At 38.1% G+C, this 17037-nt stretch overlaps 1 long non-coding RNA gene across 1 annotated transcript in view; it reads right to left on the reverse strand.

The window, feature by feature from the left end:
• Positions 1 to 5492, reverse strand: part of LOC143268552 (uncharacterized) — a 30383-nt gene extending 24891 nt beyond the window's left edge. The window contains exons 1-3 of the long non-coding RNA XR_013044613.1: positions 4689 to 5492; positions 3985 to 4125; positions 37 to 282 (exon numbers count right to left, since the gene is read on the reverse strand). This is a non-coding gene — a long non-coding RNA (uncharacterized LOC143268552). The remainder of the gene's footprint in view (positions 1 to 36; positions 283 to 3984; positions 4126 to 4688) is intronic.
• Positions 5493 to 17037: the final 11545 nt, after the last annotated feature.

Below are 17037 nucleotides of genomic sequence, written 5' to 3' on the forward strand. Positions count from 1 at the left end.
GAAATAATAATAAACAAGTTCAACGCAGATACTCACAGAACGTAGGGCTTGTGTGGCAGCCTCCACTTACAGTAGGAGTAGCAGTCACGTCTTGATCATCTCTTTTCCATAGCTCCTTGGCTGTACCTCTGCCAAAACACCAGCTTAATCAGAATGCCAAGAGCCAATTTAGTCTTGATGTGAATCAACTCTTTCCCGTTATGCAAATAAGATAACTGAAGCTCAGGGAGGAACAAGAAGCCACACAATATGCGAGTGTGGTTCACACTCAAACCATTGCATCTAAAAAGAAAGAAAGAAAAACTGTTTAGATATTGTTTAGAGCTTCCTGAGTGGATATCTGTGGCTACCCTCCACTAGATTATTTATTTATTTATCTATTTAAATTAGCTTACAAAGAAACAGATTTCTTTACAGTATTTTCATACACACTTAGTTTTGGTTGATTCCCCACCCTTCTCCAATCCCACATACTCCATTTCCCATGTCTCTGTCTCCACCTCTCCACTCTGCCCCTCCACCATCAGAATTCTCCAACCACTTTCATACCTCAAGTTTATCCTGATTCTCTAGTCTCATGGGACCATTTCTAATTTTCTGACTTTATTCACATTTAGTGTATGTAGATGTACATACTTAACGATTCTAAGCTAGTATCCACATATGAGAAAGAAGTTGTGGTATTTGCCTTTCTGAGCCTCATTTTCTCCTGTTAATATAACAGTTTCCAGTTGCATCTAGTTTCCTGAAAATCTCATAATTCTATTTTTTCTCTATAGATGTGTAAAATTCTGTTGTGTGTATGGACCTTGCCTTCATTATCCATTCATGTGCTGAGTGACATATGAACTGATACCAATTCCTTTCTGTAGTAAAATGAGCAGTGATAAACATGGATACACAAACATTTCTGTAGCAGGATATAAAGTTCTTGGAGTATATGCTCAGGAATGATATATCTGGGTCATATGGTAGTTCAATTTTTTTTTTTGAGGAACCTTCATGTTGACTTCCATGGTGATTATAGCAGTTTATTCTTCCACCAAAACAGGAAAGAAAAAAATTCTTCTTTCCTCCAATCATTTTCTTTAAATCTGGAGAGGTCTATGTTTTATGTGTACTTGTTCTTGAGCATTTTGCTATGTTCACAAGTTGACAGACACTTTTTCTTAGAACAGTGAAGCCATCTAACTCTTCTGGTTCCCACTGTTGCTGAACGTCTACTCTAAGGGGGAATCTGCTATAGTTCTTGCTCTTTTCTGTTTGGCATTCTCTGAAATATCACACCTTCTGAAAATAATGTTTTCTTTATTTTTTGTGACTAATGCCATGTTTCTCAACTCTGAAGCTTCCAATTAAACTCTCTTCATATTCCCAGTTTTCTCATCCTGCAAGTCTGAGCTGAACTTATCCTTCATGACTTTTAGCCTTTTTGTGTGTGTGTGTGTGCTTTTACATCCCTTAGTACTCTACTGCAGTACTGTGGATAATTCCTTTAATCACAAATATTCCCTTAAGCTATATCTAAAATGTTTCATTTATCATCTTGTTCCACAATTCCATAATTATGTTTTGATGCTTACAATCCTAATTAATTCCTTTGATACCTCCTTGGTAATTGTTAGTCAGTTATTTAACTATTTAAGTATAATATTGTGTGTTTTCTTTTAAAGAATTTCACACACAATTATATATCTGAAAAGTGTAGAACTTAAATCACGCTTTCACTTTGTGATACCTTGTGTTTTACCTGTCTTTCCCCACCCACGCATATTTTCTCTCTTAATACTTTGAAAATCATGGCTAGAATAATCTTCAAATTGATTTTTTTTATTTCATCTGCCGTTCTTTTTCTTATAATTAACATCTCTCTATGAGAACACACTTCTACAAAACCTCTACTTCTGAATTTAAAGCACTGAAAGATGCCTGTGGCTATTTACTCACACCACCAATAGATTTGTGTGGTTAAAATGGCAATTTCAAGTTCCTCCCATTCTAAAATACATATTCTAACTTAAACAAAATATCCATGGATCCCTTGCCTACAGAATTAGTCTAAGTTAAAATTTTCTTATCAAACAATCTCAAGAAACTTTTAATCCTCTATCCTATTACTTTTCTAGTAGAAAGATGGGTGAACTCAAGTATTTAATTAATCATTTGAAATTCTGGGTCTTTTATGTGAAATGTGTACCCTTTCCTACCTTCTGTTCTATCTATTTACCTAAAACTCTGCCTATCTTCCAGGCCCCCGTTTATGGACATTTTTCCCCTATAAAGCTTTTTTCTCAACCATCTCAGATTATAGTTTGATTCACACTGTGATTCACAAATTGTTCTCTCACATTATTCTATGTTGACATTGTCCTCCTGATTTCTCTAACAATAGTATAGAATAGTTTCAAGCCTTTGCCTCCTCAGCACCTAGGACAGCTCCCAGGTGGCAAAGGAAACAAGCTGGGAGCAAGAGGAGATGACTTTGAATGACAAACCTAGGTTGAAGGCAATTTCTATCATTTACTTGAAAGTTCCCTAGGTTCCCTGAGTCTAAGATTCCTCATCCATAAAATATGCACATAATTATGTAGCTTTGGCTTGCAGCACTCATTTATTATAATGTGAACTCAATAAGTGTGTCAATTCCATGTTGCTTAGGATGTACAAAAACTGATACACGATTGGCTTACTTTTAAATAAATTAATAGAAACTACTAAATGGGATTTGAATGAATGACATTTGTGAAGATTAGGTATAGTCTACATGTCATTTAGCATGGTTAAATTTTGATAAATAGGTCATAATATAATTTTATTGTTATGCAAACATCATAAAGTATACTTTTACAAAGATATCGATGATGTCACTCAGAATCATAATCTGTAGGACTACTATAAATTCAGTTTGCTGTTGAAATACCATGATGTAATACTTGCATGTACTTACTTTAGATCCCACAGTAGATGCCATGATAATACTTGTAAAAATAACCATTGTAAAGATCTTACCCTTTGGTGATATGAAAAGTTCCATCCTTGGTCTCAAAGAATAATCAGAGCTTCAGAAATTCTTGGAATTGCAGTGGAATATGTTCATAAACTCAGCACAAACTGCCTTAATACCCAGGGCTTCCCAGTCAAGTTTTCTTGGGTTTGAGGTGTTTCACCTAAACATTATTTGCTTTTTCTTTTTTCCACTAAGTGATTTTATATTCTGAACAAAAGATGGGAGGCTTTCCATGAATTCAGTATTAACTTTCTCGTTGTTCTATTCTTATGAGACATGTGAGAGAAAAGAGTGAGTTGAGGTATGAGATGAGGTACGACTACACCAGTTATAGCCAGGAAACTCAGCCCAGTTCAGCATTAAAGAATTAGCATTGAGAAGTCAAAATCCAACACTTCACCCCAGCCTTGAAGTCTAACAATAAGCCACATGGTCATGGCTTAAATAATTTAATCTTTCTGGCTTCTTCACCCAGTGTGTGAATTGATTTGCATGATCTCCATGCTCTTTTTAGCACTAGACCAATCCATCAGTCTTTGTAAATGCCTAAAGCAGTTTGTGTTCAAGGTTCTCATTAGCTGAATGTTTGAAAAACTTTTTTATTCACCAAGAAATCAGATGCCAAGAAATCAGAATTGTTTTTTATCAATAGAGAAAATCCAAGAACACAATAGTTTGCTGCCAGACAGATTTCTCATGGAGGGGAAAATCCCAAACAAAAGAAATTCAATGCTTCACAGTTCTATGCTTAAAGGACAATATATTTCACTTATACTTGAGGAGAAAGAGACTGTTAAAATATGTGTGTGCTGATCATTCTGAATAAGGTAAATCCTCTTCTGACTTTTCCTTTTTCCTTCTGATTTTCTGCATGCTTTATGGTAAATCATTTTTCTATTGGCAAATTCCTACTCCAAATCTTTGTCAGCAACTTATTCCAAATTTCTAAATTTTTAATGTATTGGGGCCACAGATACCTTCTGTATCTCTTTTCCTTTTATCCAGCTTTGGAAGCAGCTCTGTTGCCTCTTTCAAATGAAGTCAGTGATGTTATTCATGAATGCTTATACTTTCCTTCTTCCTCTTCATTCCTCGCTCTTCACATGATGATATGGAGGCTGGGAAGGAGAGGAATTCAGGTGGAACAGAATTAATCCATTATACTTTATAATTCCTCCAAGAGCATTTTATCTGTGCTTTCCTTCCATACATATTGTGAACACACCATTGCCTTGCGGGTCACTCCAGCCACTTGCAGCCGACTCAGACAAAACACGTGTTAAGTGTAAGTTATCTCTGTGAATCATGTGGATCAGATAACACACAGGGAAAAGCACATCTAATCAAAAGTCTGGGCCCTGTGATTATTGACTGGAGAAGCAGGAGACAAATAAAGTAGGTTGTTTTAATGAACCTCTGATCCATTTGCAGGATAGGTGAACAGGGAGCACCCTGATACAGGGTCCAGAAGAAGCCAAGAGCCAGATGTAAATGAAAATGCTATGATGGAGTCAGCACTAAATAAGGTGCAGGACATGAGAAGTAAAGTTAACTTTGTCTTTGACACCACAAATGATGAAGATTATAGGCCAGATATTCACTAGTCTGTGGGCACAGACAACCTCTGAAAAACAACTATAGTTCATATTTTGTTACAAGGTCAATGTTCTGAACAACTTACCCAGGAAGGCCATGATACATAAAGCATCCTCTCTTTATATACTCATCTAGTTCCATGTACCATAGTGGATATTTGCACTCTTTGTTCATGAATAAGTTGATTAGATTTACTACACAACTATCTCTTCATTTCCAATCATAGCACTCTTATTCCACCTGCTATTTAACTGCCCCACTTGTCCCTGACAAAGTGGCCACCCTGAGTTTTCAATCTTCTTAGCAGTCTACTGTCATTCGCTGATTCACTCAAACAAGGGTTAGCACTTATTGCGCCAAGCCACTGTCTTTCGGCATCAGATACAGTGTAAATAAGTGGGGTTGTTGTTAAATTCTAGTGGAATAAATTTTAAAGTAAACAGATGGTCTCAGCAATTGCTAAGCATGAAAAGGAAGAAAGGAGGGAATGAAGGAACAAAAGGAAGGAAGGAAAATATTGCCCATACATGATAGAGTGACAATAGTGAATAAGGTTGCATCCTGATATTATGGAATAATGAGCCAGTCCATTCCTTGTGGCCACCTTACACTGAAGTTCAACACAGCTGCTTCTTTGCAATTTCATGCATCTCCATTCTAGCCACTTAACATTTCACTATCCAGAACTTCATCAGATGGCCACATGTTATCATGATGGTAGCTGGGGACTACAATCTTTATTATGGTAGATCATATTGCTGAGATATGAATCTGGAGGAAAGCGAGTCATTTATTCTTGAGGAACTGAGTTGGTATCTGGCATAAGTAGCCCTTTATGGTTGTGATGTGTCTCCTGGGATTCATATATTGGAAGCATTTCTAGAGTTGTATGTTACTATGTAGACTTGGAGCCTTTGGGGGAGTGATTGGAACACATGGATTCTGATGTCATAGATGTATTTACAGATTCATTGGTTATGGGGGTGTGGCTTTGCTATACAAACAATCTCTCTCTATGTAAAGGCTTGCTGTGTCTCAGCAGGCAATACTCCCATAACATGAAACTTTCACCAGATTATGAACAGATGCCTCTGTAGTGCTCTTCTTCCAAATGAGCTAAATAAACCTTCATTCTTTATAAATTACTCAGTGTGGGGCATTCAATTACAGCTCTAGAAAATGGACAGAAAACACTATAACCACATTTGCACAAGCAAAATTCATATTCTTATTTGACAAACAATGAAGCCAGATTAAAAGAGACATACCTTGCCCAGAGTTATATAACTAATTTACAATGAAGCCAGGATTTGAACAAGACTGAGTCTTGTGGTGGTATTGTGTTCCCCAAAATATTGTGCACCCTAATAAACTTATCTGGGGTCAGAGACAGAACAGCCACAATATTAAACATAGAAGTTAGGCAGTGGTATCACATGCCTTTAATCCTAGCATTCCAGAGGCCGAAATCCATCTGTTCAAGGATATAGCCAGGCATGGTGACTCACGCCTTTAATCCCAGAAAGTGAGCCTTTAATCCAGGGAGTGGTGGCAGAAAGCAGAAAGATATATAAGGCACGAGGACCAGAAACTAGAAGCATTTTGGCTGGTTAAGCATTCAAGCTTTTAGGTTTTGAGCAGCACAGTTCAGCTGAGAGCCATTCGGATATGAGGACACAGAGGCTTCCTGTCTGAGGAAACACGATCAGCTGAGAAGTTGTCCAGGTGAGGTTAGCTGTGGCTTGTTCTGTCTCTCTCATCTTCCAGTGTTCACCCCAATAACTGGCATCAGGTTTGACTTTATTAATAAGAACTTTTAAGATTCCTGCTACATCAAGTCTCTTTTTAGAACATTGCCATTTAGTTGTCTAAATTAATGTAGGGAGCTGGGAACAGATGAGAGAGAGAGAGAGAGAGAGAGAGAGAGAGAGAGAGAGAGAGAGAGAGGATTTAAAAAGAGGAGAATTAACAAGACTTCTTCAACTTGTATTTCTTCAATTTAGGTGAAATAATTTAATCTTGGAGAAAACAGCTATAACTGCAAAGTGATTGCCATACCATACACCTCTCTCTCTCTCTCTCTCTCTCTCTCTCTCTCTCTCTCTCTCTCTCTCTCTCTCGATAATGGACTTGCCTCATTGAGACACCAAAAATGCATAAATATTGTTCTAATAACAATGGCAAAGAGCAATGTTGAAAATCATTTAATAGATGCAGAAAGAGGATAGTATACAGGGAGGGACTCATTAGCACTGTAATTTTTCCCATTTTCCTTAGCAATAAAAATACCAGTTTGCTGATGAGATTTACAAAAATGTCAGCTGTGTTCTCAGGGCAATAAACACCAAACAGAAAAACAGATGGAAGTAACAGGGCAGGAGTTTGCATCAAGCAAACTTTCCCAGCAGTGAGTCTAAATTCTCACACTGGTACATTTCCAAATTATGTTTATATATTGAAGACATGAAAGGGCTCATGAGGCTTCTGGTTTAGGAATGTTTATTAGTTTTCACCCTTTAATTGGTACAAGAATTCACATTCTTAAGAACATAAGTGTACTTGGCCATGGTGATACAAATCTGTAATCCCAGCACTAATGAGGCTGTATAGCAAGGGTTTCAGAGTTCAAGGCTGGCCTGGGCTACAGAGAGAAACATTGTCTCAAAGCAAACAAGTAAAACATCAAAAGGGTCAAGATATTCAATCAAGGATGCTAGACTACATAGCTCAGGGTTTCCATGGTGATGCATTGGTAATGGGGTTCTGGGGAGGGCATGTTTTAGGGAGGGGTCATAGGGATGATGGCTGGGGATAAAGGATCTACGGGAGGACTGTCACACACAATGGAGTCACAGTGTAAAAAAATAAATAAAGTGATGTCTTATTATAGCTATAAAGTTAGGAAACTGCTGTCTAGGTGAAAACAAGCCAGCAAAAGCCTGATAACAACAACAACAGACAAAAAACAACCCTAAGACCACAGAAGTGCCATGAGGGAGTAGGTGCAGGAAATTGATTCCTGAGAATTCCTCATCTTGATTCAGTGAAATTGCTAACCAAGAATTTCTAAGCCTCTGATGAACACACATTTCCTTCATGAAATGAAGATCACATAGGGAAGCAGAGTGTGGATCTATATTGATGGTAATCTTAGTTACTTTAGTAGCTTGTTTAGTTAGGCATCCTTGTAATCCCTAGACACTGTGTTCATAATGAAAAACGGGTACAGAAAAAAGGTATGTGAATTGGAAGATATCCATAATATTATTTGCTGTCTGCTACGTGCACTCTGATTTGCCTCATCTGATTTCCCCTCTCACTCCACAGAGCTAGGCACTGTTCCACCACAGAACATCAAAGCCAAAAGCTAAAGAAAGTGCCTATCTGGCCAGGTGTCATCCTGCTTGGAGCAGGAAAGTGACTTGAGAAAAATACATTTTGACCTCTGGCTCAAACTTACAAGGGGTCCTTAGAAACTTATTTTCCAGAGCTCTTGGGAGTCATTGGAAGTCAGAAACTCCTTCCAAATGGCAGTTTCCAGATGGAGTGGTAAATCAGAACAACAGATTCAGCCTCCTCGTAAATAGTTTTCCATCCAACTCAAGGAGATCCAATCTGCTAGCACCAAACACTGAAGATGCTCAAAAGCAAAAGGGACTTCCCAATTGCCTTAGTCTTCTCTGAGAGAAAACAAGCCTCCCTCCGTGGAAGACCACACATCTATTTGCATATGGGCAGCACTAATTCGACTCAGGGGCTTACTAATAACAAAAAACAAACAAACAAAAAGAGGACAGGGAGACAGGAAGATAGGGAATAGGGGACACTAGGAAGAAGTTGGAGGGAAGTAGTGATAGATAAGCATGATCAATATACATGCATTCATACATATGTGAGTGTCATATAAATGTGTGGAACTGTGAAATAATAAACACACACACACACACACACACACACACACACACACACACACACACACACACAAACACACACAGGAGTGAGATGTAGAAATAAGAAAGGGTTTAGAGCACTGGAAATGTATGACCCCAAATCCTACCCTCTTCCGTACTCTTGCCCACATCTCCACTCGTAGAAGTGTGTATTTATTAGGCTTGATTAAGGTCAGGAAATATACATTTCTAAAATGCTTCCCCAGGGATGCTGAGTGTACCCCATTGTGAGTTTGGTATAAACGTTACTATTAATTCCTGTTTCATAAGTTCAAACTTAATAACAGGAAAGTCACTCAAATTAATGAAAGAACTGTCTCTACAATTTATATTAAAATAAAGGTTTGTTCTCATGAAGGCTGGTGAGGATGGAACTATAGTATAAGGTTTCTTCTCTGCCCACAGACCTAAAGGAACACCATCTCATACGTGATCACTCCCAGATAAGCAATGATACTCCATGTAAGAATGGCTCAGAGACAGCACATTATCACACATGATGTTCTCCTCGACCAAGCCCCAAATAAACCACGGGGCTTTGTATGGGAGAGAACACTCGCTTCACTGTGGATCTTCACCTCTAGCAGCTCCTGAAGGCTATAGCACACCTTTAAGAATGTATGCTTCATCTTTTTCTACATTCAGCTGGTGGTTCCTCACTCTCATTGCCCAACTGAATTTCATGGAATCTTTAAAATGAGCAAATTACACACCATTACATGTGCTTAGCCTGACGACTGAATGCCAAGTGCCTTCTACTGGCTTCCCTTATATATTCCCAAGCTCTGTGAAGACATCTAATGGCAACATCGAGAGTATATTTATTTATTGTTATTATGAATCATTGCATTAAATGTTTATTATGTACCTGGAAGTTTAAGTCCTTTGTAACTATTGACCCACTTAATCTTCACAATAAATCTATCCAAATACTTTTACTCATCTCACCAGTGAAATCAAAGCTTCGAAAGGTTGAGTAGGATTATAAAGGTCAAAAAGCTAGAAAGCAGTAAAGATGATATTTGAGTTCATTCAGTATGATTTGAGACTCAGCCTCATCGTGTGGTACCTACAAGTTTGCTCATCAGTCTGTATATTAACTAATCTTCGTGTGATACCCGACATTCTCCTCAAATTACGAAGCTACCCTGTATCCCATTTCACATCAGTAATCTCACCCGCCTCTGGGAAAACCAAAGTAGAGAACCTTTTATGTACTCCCAAGCTGAATCACAGGAAAGTCGACAACAACACTACAAAGTACACAAATGAGCCTCTAACCTAAGACATAATAATCATAAAAGACAGCACACAATGATGTAAAAGAGACCCTGCACCCATTGCTGACTGTTGTTTGCTAGTAAGCACACAGTTTTTCCCTTGACATTTTACTGTAGATCAAAGGCTGAGTAGAACAAATCTATACTCAAACTATCAGCCCCAACAATGAAGAGATGTGTGATACCGTCTCTAGTAATTTAGCCTCTGGGGTTTCTGTCTTCTTCTCTGCAACCATAATAAAAAAGCACTGCTCCAGCAAGTCACCAAAACACCAAAACACCTGTCTAATACCCTCCTCAAATTCAGTGGAAAAAAAAAAAAACGGGCACAGTGCCTCTCCCAGTGAGTAGTCATTTGGATATACAAGCACACACTTGCATGCACTCACATGGACATACCAGACAGGCAGTAAATCATCAATAGTGTAGTATTATCTGCAGAAGCTTGCATCTATTTTTTTTTAAATCTGCTATTTTTCCATTGATCTTGTTGTTGGGAGAATAAAATGATCCCGTGGTCTCTCTCAGAAGGAGATACTGACGATGGAAGGGTTAGGAGTCGAGAACTCTATTGTCATTGTGGAAGAACTATTATTTCTCATTTCAGCTTTAAGAATTGACCAGTTAAAGGCTAGTGAGGTTAGTGAAGGCCAGTGTTAGGTCAGTCATAAAAACATACTTACAAGTAACATCATAAAACCTGTATAAGTAAGATTTACAAATATCTGTGTGCATACAAATTCATATATGTATATGACAACAGTTAATGAAGAAAAAGCCCATGAATTTGAAAGAGAGCAAGGGAGAGGATTTGGGAGTGTTTTGAGGGAGGGAAGAGAGAGTAAATGATGTAAATACTCAAAAGTAAATTAAACCTAAGAGATCCTCATGGACATTCCAGCAGCAGTTTGCACTTTGAACAGTTATCTGAAAATAGATAATAATTTCATTTAGTTAAAATGTTTGGAGAACTATGCAATTAAAACTGATCTTTCATCTCATTAAACTATTAAGAAAGATTTCCTTTGTTGGAAAATGTGGTGCTTCACCTTGTCAACAAGACTATATTTAAAATCACCAGGATATTCAAGCAAACCCATTAACATGCCTGTGAGACTCTTTCTATAGAATAACACTCCCTCCTCTGAGTGAGTGACACCATACCTGCAGACTAGATGAGTGGATAGAATAAAAAGGGAAGAATGAGAGACCCAGCCAGGCACTCCTATTTTCTTCTCTCCTTTCTGGTCTACCATGACGTGAGCTGAATTGCATGGACTGTGCATAGACCAAATCCTTTGGAACCATGAGCCAGTACAAACCTTTCCACTTTTAACTCGTTTCTGTCAAGGATTTTGATGAGGGAGCCGAAAACTTAACGAACACAGGGCACCTGATGGAAGTAACAATTCAAGGTACTTTTCTGGCAATACGTTGATGGGCCAGTTGCTCCCTGATTATGCAGTTCCTAACCTGAGCATGTCAGTTGGATGGCAGACCACTTTTCTTTTTACGTTTCTGCTTTTCTGACATATAAAATTTTGTTCTGGTGTTCCTGCATGCAAACATAGGCATTAAATGAGAACTGAATCTGCTCTTACATACATTTGGGTTTTCTGTTACTGTGATAGAACACTTGCCAAAAGCAAATTAAGGAAGGAAGGATTAATTTGATTACTCGTTATAGTCATCATCAAGAAAAACCGAGGTAGAAACTCAAGACAGGCCAAAACAGTGGGACCTGAAGCAGTGAGCATGGAGCAACACAGCTTACTGGCTTCCTCACAGGGTTACATTTAGCTACCTTCCTTATACAAACCCATGCTGACCTGCTAATGGATGGTACAACCCAGAGTCAGCTGGACCTACCTACATCAATTAGCAATCAACAAAATGCTCTACAGACATGCAAATAGGCCAATATGATGGAAGCAATTCCTCAGTTGAGGTTCCCTCTTCCAAGCTGTATCAAGTTGACAACCAAGATCACCAATCATGACAGTTCACTGAAGTCACAACCAAGAACCATGTTTTTTTAGATTGGCCCTGTTATCAGAATACTGCCCCTTAGGGAGTAATCTTGGTTCCACCTTTCACCACTTTTGTAATTTTCAATGGGTAAATAACTCTGCTCCAGCCTCAGTTTCCCAAGCTCTAAAATGCAATGATATCTCCTTCATTCCAGAGATGTGGTGACTAGCAGTTAAGCTAACTCATCTTTATCCATTTAGCACAATTCAGGCTTACACTGAAAAAAACTACTAAATAATTGTACTTTCATAAAAAAACAAACATACCTTTCTTTTACAAAGACATGTCAACTTTCCTCCTCCTTCAATGTCAGTATAAGTGAAGGAGGCCATCTGTGATCAACACCACCGCCTTACGAAATTAGAATTAAAGAGATTGAATGACTTCCAGGAACCACCCAATGGTCAAACTCCCGAACTCTTGGTGAGTTGGTCTTATTCCCCAGTACACTGACTGTTTACAGAAATATTCATAGCTGTCCCAAGCATCCTGTCTTGGGAAATTCAGATATATTTAGTCAGGGTTCTTGATAAGAAGAACTAAATGATCCCTAACTCTAGATTAGGGGAAAGAGTGAGATGGTGCTGTGTGTAATGTTTCTTCAACCTTTCATCTTTTGCTGACAGTCTACCCACCTCCCAGTGTAAGCACAGCACATGGCAAAAGGGATGTTTTAATTTACATATTATTTAATGTTATATTAGGTGCTCTACTGAGACTTTTCATACATTTTCTACTTTGCCCATGGTAACACACTATGACTTAGAACTGATCATTATTCCCGCTTTAAAAATAAGGAATGAGCTGAAGATGTATGCCCAAGAACACAAGGGAACTAAGAAATAAATCAGGAATTGGACCAAGCTATGTTGATTCCAGAAGTGTTTTCCAGGAAGTCATCCCTAATTCTGTGTTGACTTAATCCCTCCACAGTATGTTTATTAAGGACACACTATGTTGCAGAATCTGGTCTAGCATGAGGTCAAGAAGACAGTGGAAGGAAAGGCAGTGTCTTGGATGCCACAAAGTCTCTACCATGGTGCACCTGATCACAACTGAGCAATTTTCTTCTGGGTGTTGAATTGGCTATTTTTGTGTACATAGTATATTTGTGGTGTCACAAAATTGGTGAAAATGTCTACTAACGGTCCCTAGAGAATGATGGTGGGGGCGAGATTGAAAATTCAGTCCTAAGGTGAGTTGCATATATTATATAATTACAAAAATATATGAACACACTCACTCTCACATGTACAATGAAGCAACACAAAATTTATAAAAGTAAATTTAAACAAGAGGTCTTATTGAATTTAGACAAAAAGAAAAGCACCAAAATTCACATCTTTGTTTCAGTTAAGCTGAAACAGGAAATTATGAAAGTTAGCTGGAAGAGTTTCCTCTGGTGTGAGCAGCATGTGTGGAGGCTTTGAGGGGTTCACTAGTCAGAGCTTCCAGAGAAACAGACTGTGAGATAGATAGGTAGAAAGGTAGATAGATAGATAGATAGATAGATAGATAGATAGATAGATAGATAGATAGATAGAGATAGACCAAAACAGAGATATTTATTTTAAGAATTATCTTGTACAGTTATGAAGGTCTGAAACACAAAATACAAATGGGAGACTGAGAAACTAGAGACCCAGGGAGCAAGTGCAATCAGGAGACCACAGACTGCTGGCTGCCTATTCAGTTTACCTCATATATTAATCTTTCTTCTAGTCCCTCTCTCTACTGATTGGCAGAGGGCCACCAATTGTGCAAGGAAATGTTCTTTTTACTTAAAGTTGACCACTTTAAGTATTAGTCTCATAAAAACAACTGAATACCTTTTGATTAAATATCTGCACTATTGCTTAGCCACACTGACATAGAATTAACTATTATTATATCGGTCTTTTCACTTTGGGGTAACAAAAAGAAAAGGCTTTCCTTGGAAAATGAGCCAGGAGGAGATTAGCACAATGTGAGGAAATAACAGTGTCAGAGATAAGATGTGGGCTTCGAGGGCACAGTGAAGATTAGAGCCAGACTTTAATAGTGATTGAAAGACACTGATACCACATTGTGAGTGCTGAGCTGATTCACTTGGCTCTTGAGACACACTGATGGAGGACAGCAGGGGTCCCTGCAACAAAATAGTCTAAAAGTTTCCATGACACAATTACAGTGGTGTGAACTAGAGAAAGGGATCAGAAGGGATGAGCAAGGCTCAGATTCCACATAGATTTGGAGAGCATATGTAACGAGGTGTGTGATCAATTGGATATGTGGATAAAGGAGGAAGAATGAAAATTTATTGCGATAATGCTGGGATTCTCCAAGAGTCCACTCAAACATCACTCAGCAAAGCTCTCCTCGGTTTTATCAACATTTGTTTTGTACAGTCACTAAAATAGTTGCTGGCATTTTTATATTTTTCTCATGTCAGTTTCCCCAGCATAATTATTTCTGCCTCAGTATATCCCCTTTTGTCCTAAGGCAGAGTCCCACTGCCTGCCGAATAGATGTGCTGTAGCACAATGAAGACAGAATTGAGGACAACAACCCCCTCTTTGACCTTTCTGGTACCTAGTCATCATATAGCTTTTGCTATCACTGAGCATCTCTCATGGCAGAAGTTTCACCATCTGATCCACTTCCTGGTTTTATGTCACATAGACAATGCAGAGGTGTCACCAACCAGTCATTATCAAAATTTCATCATTGGGAAATATGCAGACAACATTAAAGATGTATAACAGTCCTTCATTTTCACTTATTATGTGGATAAGCCATTAATTTCACACTCCACAAAAATCATCCTTTGTAGTATGCAAAAGTAATAGAGGAATATCAGAGTCACTTAAAATTTCTAAGAAAATGAAATATACTTAAACATAAAAAGATTAAAACCAAGAAATACAATTAAATGTTTCTATTCATTAGGAAATGTTGTCTTCAAATAAGTTAAACACTTTGAGAAAGGTATTTTTGACATTTTTGTCATGTTTTCAAGGTTATGGTTTTGTGTGTGTGTGTGTGTGTGCATGTGTGTGTGTGTATGTATGTCTCTGTGTGTATCTCTGTGTGTATGTATGTGTGTATCTCTGTGTGTATGTATGTGTGTATATGTCTGCGTATGTATATGTACGTTTTGTGTGTATGTATGTCTGTGTGTATGCATGTATGTGTCTGTGTATATATGTATGTGTGTGCATGTATGTATATGTGTATATGTATGTATGTGCGCATATGTGTGTGTATGATTGTGTGTGTGTGTGTGTGTGTGTGTGTGTGTGTGTGTGTGTGTGTGTGTGTACAGGTGAATGTGAATGTGTGATATATGCAGGTTGGAGTGATTGTATGCAGACAGTGGCCGGATAAGGACTTCTAATATCCTGCTGGATCACTTTTCTACTTATTCCCTTGAGACAGGGTCTAGTTCTGAAGCTGGAGCAAGGCTTGTGGCCAGCATGACCCAGAGAGCCTTCTATGAGCACTGGGGTTAAGAAATGAGTGTAGAGACAACTGATCTTTCTTTTTAAAACGAAAGATTCTGAGGATTTGAACTCAGGTCTTCATGCCCACACAGCAAATGTTCATTATTCACTGAGCCACTTCCCTAACTCCATGCACTTGGTCTAACTTAGGTTGCATCATGTGAACTACATAAAAAATACTTGCAAGTTGTGGATTGCTATCATAAATACATTTTATAGACAATGCATTGCTTTTAGAGAGTATAAAGAATATTCTTCTTTGGGGATTACTTATTGATTTTCCTTAGTTTATAATGATATGCAGTATTTTATTGCTTACATTAAGAAAATGCTAAATCAATAGTAGATTGTACAAGCATATAGTAGATGTATGTATAAAGCAATAAACAAGAATACTTGTCATGGTATTCTGGGAACTTATAGAAATGCTCACTTTGGATGATCCTTATTAATGTTACTGGGGAAATCGGGGCTGCTTTCTAGTTGCTTAGTCTCATTAATAAGAGAATTTACAAAGATCTCTACACAGTAATCTTAAACTTAGCCCCAACTTAACACCCCAGTAACAATGGTGCTTGTACTAAATTAAATTTATTTCACATTCAACAACCTAAACAACAGCAACAAAAAAAAAGCACACAAAATTTTCTATGTTTATTTTTAAATATTCTAAGCAAACTAAAATAAAATTTTAGCAACTTAAAAATGTGTTGGGAATAAGAGACTTGATTAGTTTCGTGTCAAACTCCACTTCCTTTTTTTCCAAAAAGCCATGCCCTTTTTTCATTCTGGGAAAACGCCATGCCAAACATGTCGAGGAAGAGAGATCGATCAGAAAGCAGAGATACCGTTATCAACTCCAAGTTTTATTTCCAGCCTTACTTAGCAAGCTATAATTAAACTCCCATTGAGCAGAGAAATTAATTAATCCTTCTCTAGTCTCCTTAAATGCAACTGTGGCATAAATGTGGAAGACACTGCTTCCGAGTGGTTCCTGCAGCAAAGCCCTGTATTTCCCAACAACAGACCTGATGGTATTTTAAAGGCACAGTAGCAGCTAGGAAATTAATTACATTAAGAAAATTACATTATGCATCTGTTCATTTTCAGGGAGAACGGAGGTCAATGTTGCCGTCTTGTTTCAACACTCGACTTATTTTGATTTGCATGATCTCTCAACAAACAGAATGTTTATAAATAAGTCACACTGTTTCTGAACTGTTTTCTTGTTCTGTCACAGAGACAGAATGTTTTGACAGAAGCAAATTAAGGAAGAAAGGGCTTATTCTGTGTTCCAGGTACAATCATGGTAAGGAAGTCAAGAAGTCAGGAGCTTGAAGCAGATGGTCCCATTGATTCCACAGTCAGGAAGCAGAAAGGGAGTAATACATATCATAATAGGGCCCCAAATATAGCTAGACCCCCAGACCTTAACACAACTGACTCCGTGATGGAAGTGCCATTCAAGCTGTAAAACTCAGCACATTGACAGCACCACCAGCCAAAACTAAAACAAAAGCCTAATCCATCAAAATCCATAGTTCTGGGATATCTCTAAATGTCCTAACTTTGCTTTATGGCTTCTGTAGTTCTACTTCTGGATGACTGTCCCTGTTAACTGAAGTATGTCAACCCAGAACATGGGTTTTGTGCTTAAAATCTGACCCTGAGGAAGGCTCGGCGCTCCGCTG

This window comes from Peromyscus maniculatus, chromosome 14, assembly GCF_049852395.1.
Source record: "Peromyscus maniculatus bairdii isolate BWxNUB_F1_BW_parent chromosome 14, HU_Pman_BW_mat_3.1, whole genome shotgun sequence".
NCBI classification, from domain to species: Eukaryota; Metazoa; Chordata; class Mammalia; order Rodentia; family Cricetidae; genus Peromyscus; species Peromyscus maniculatus.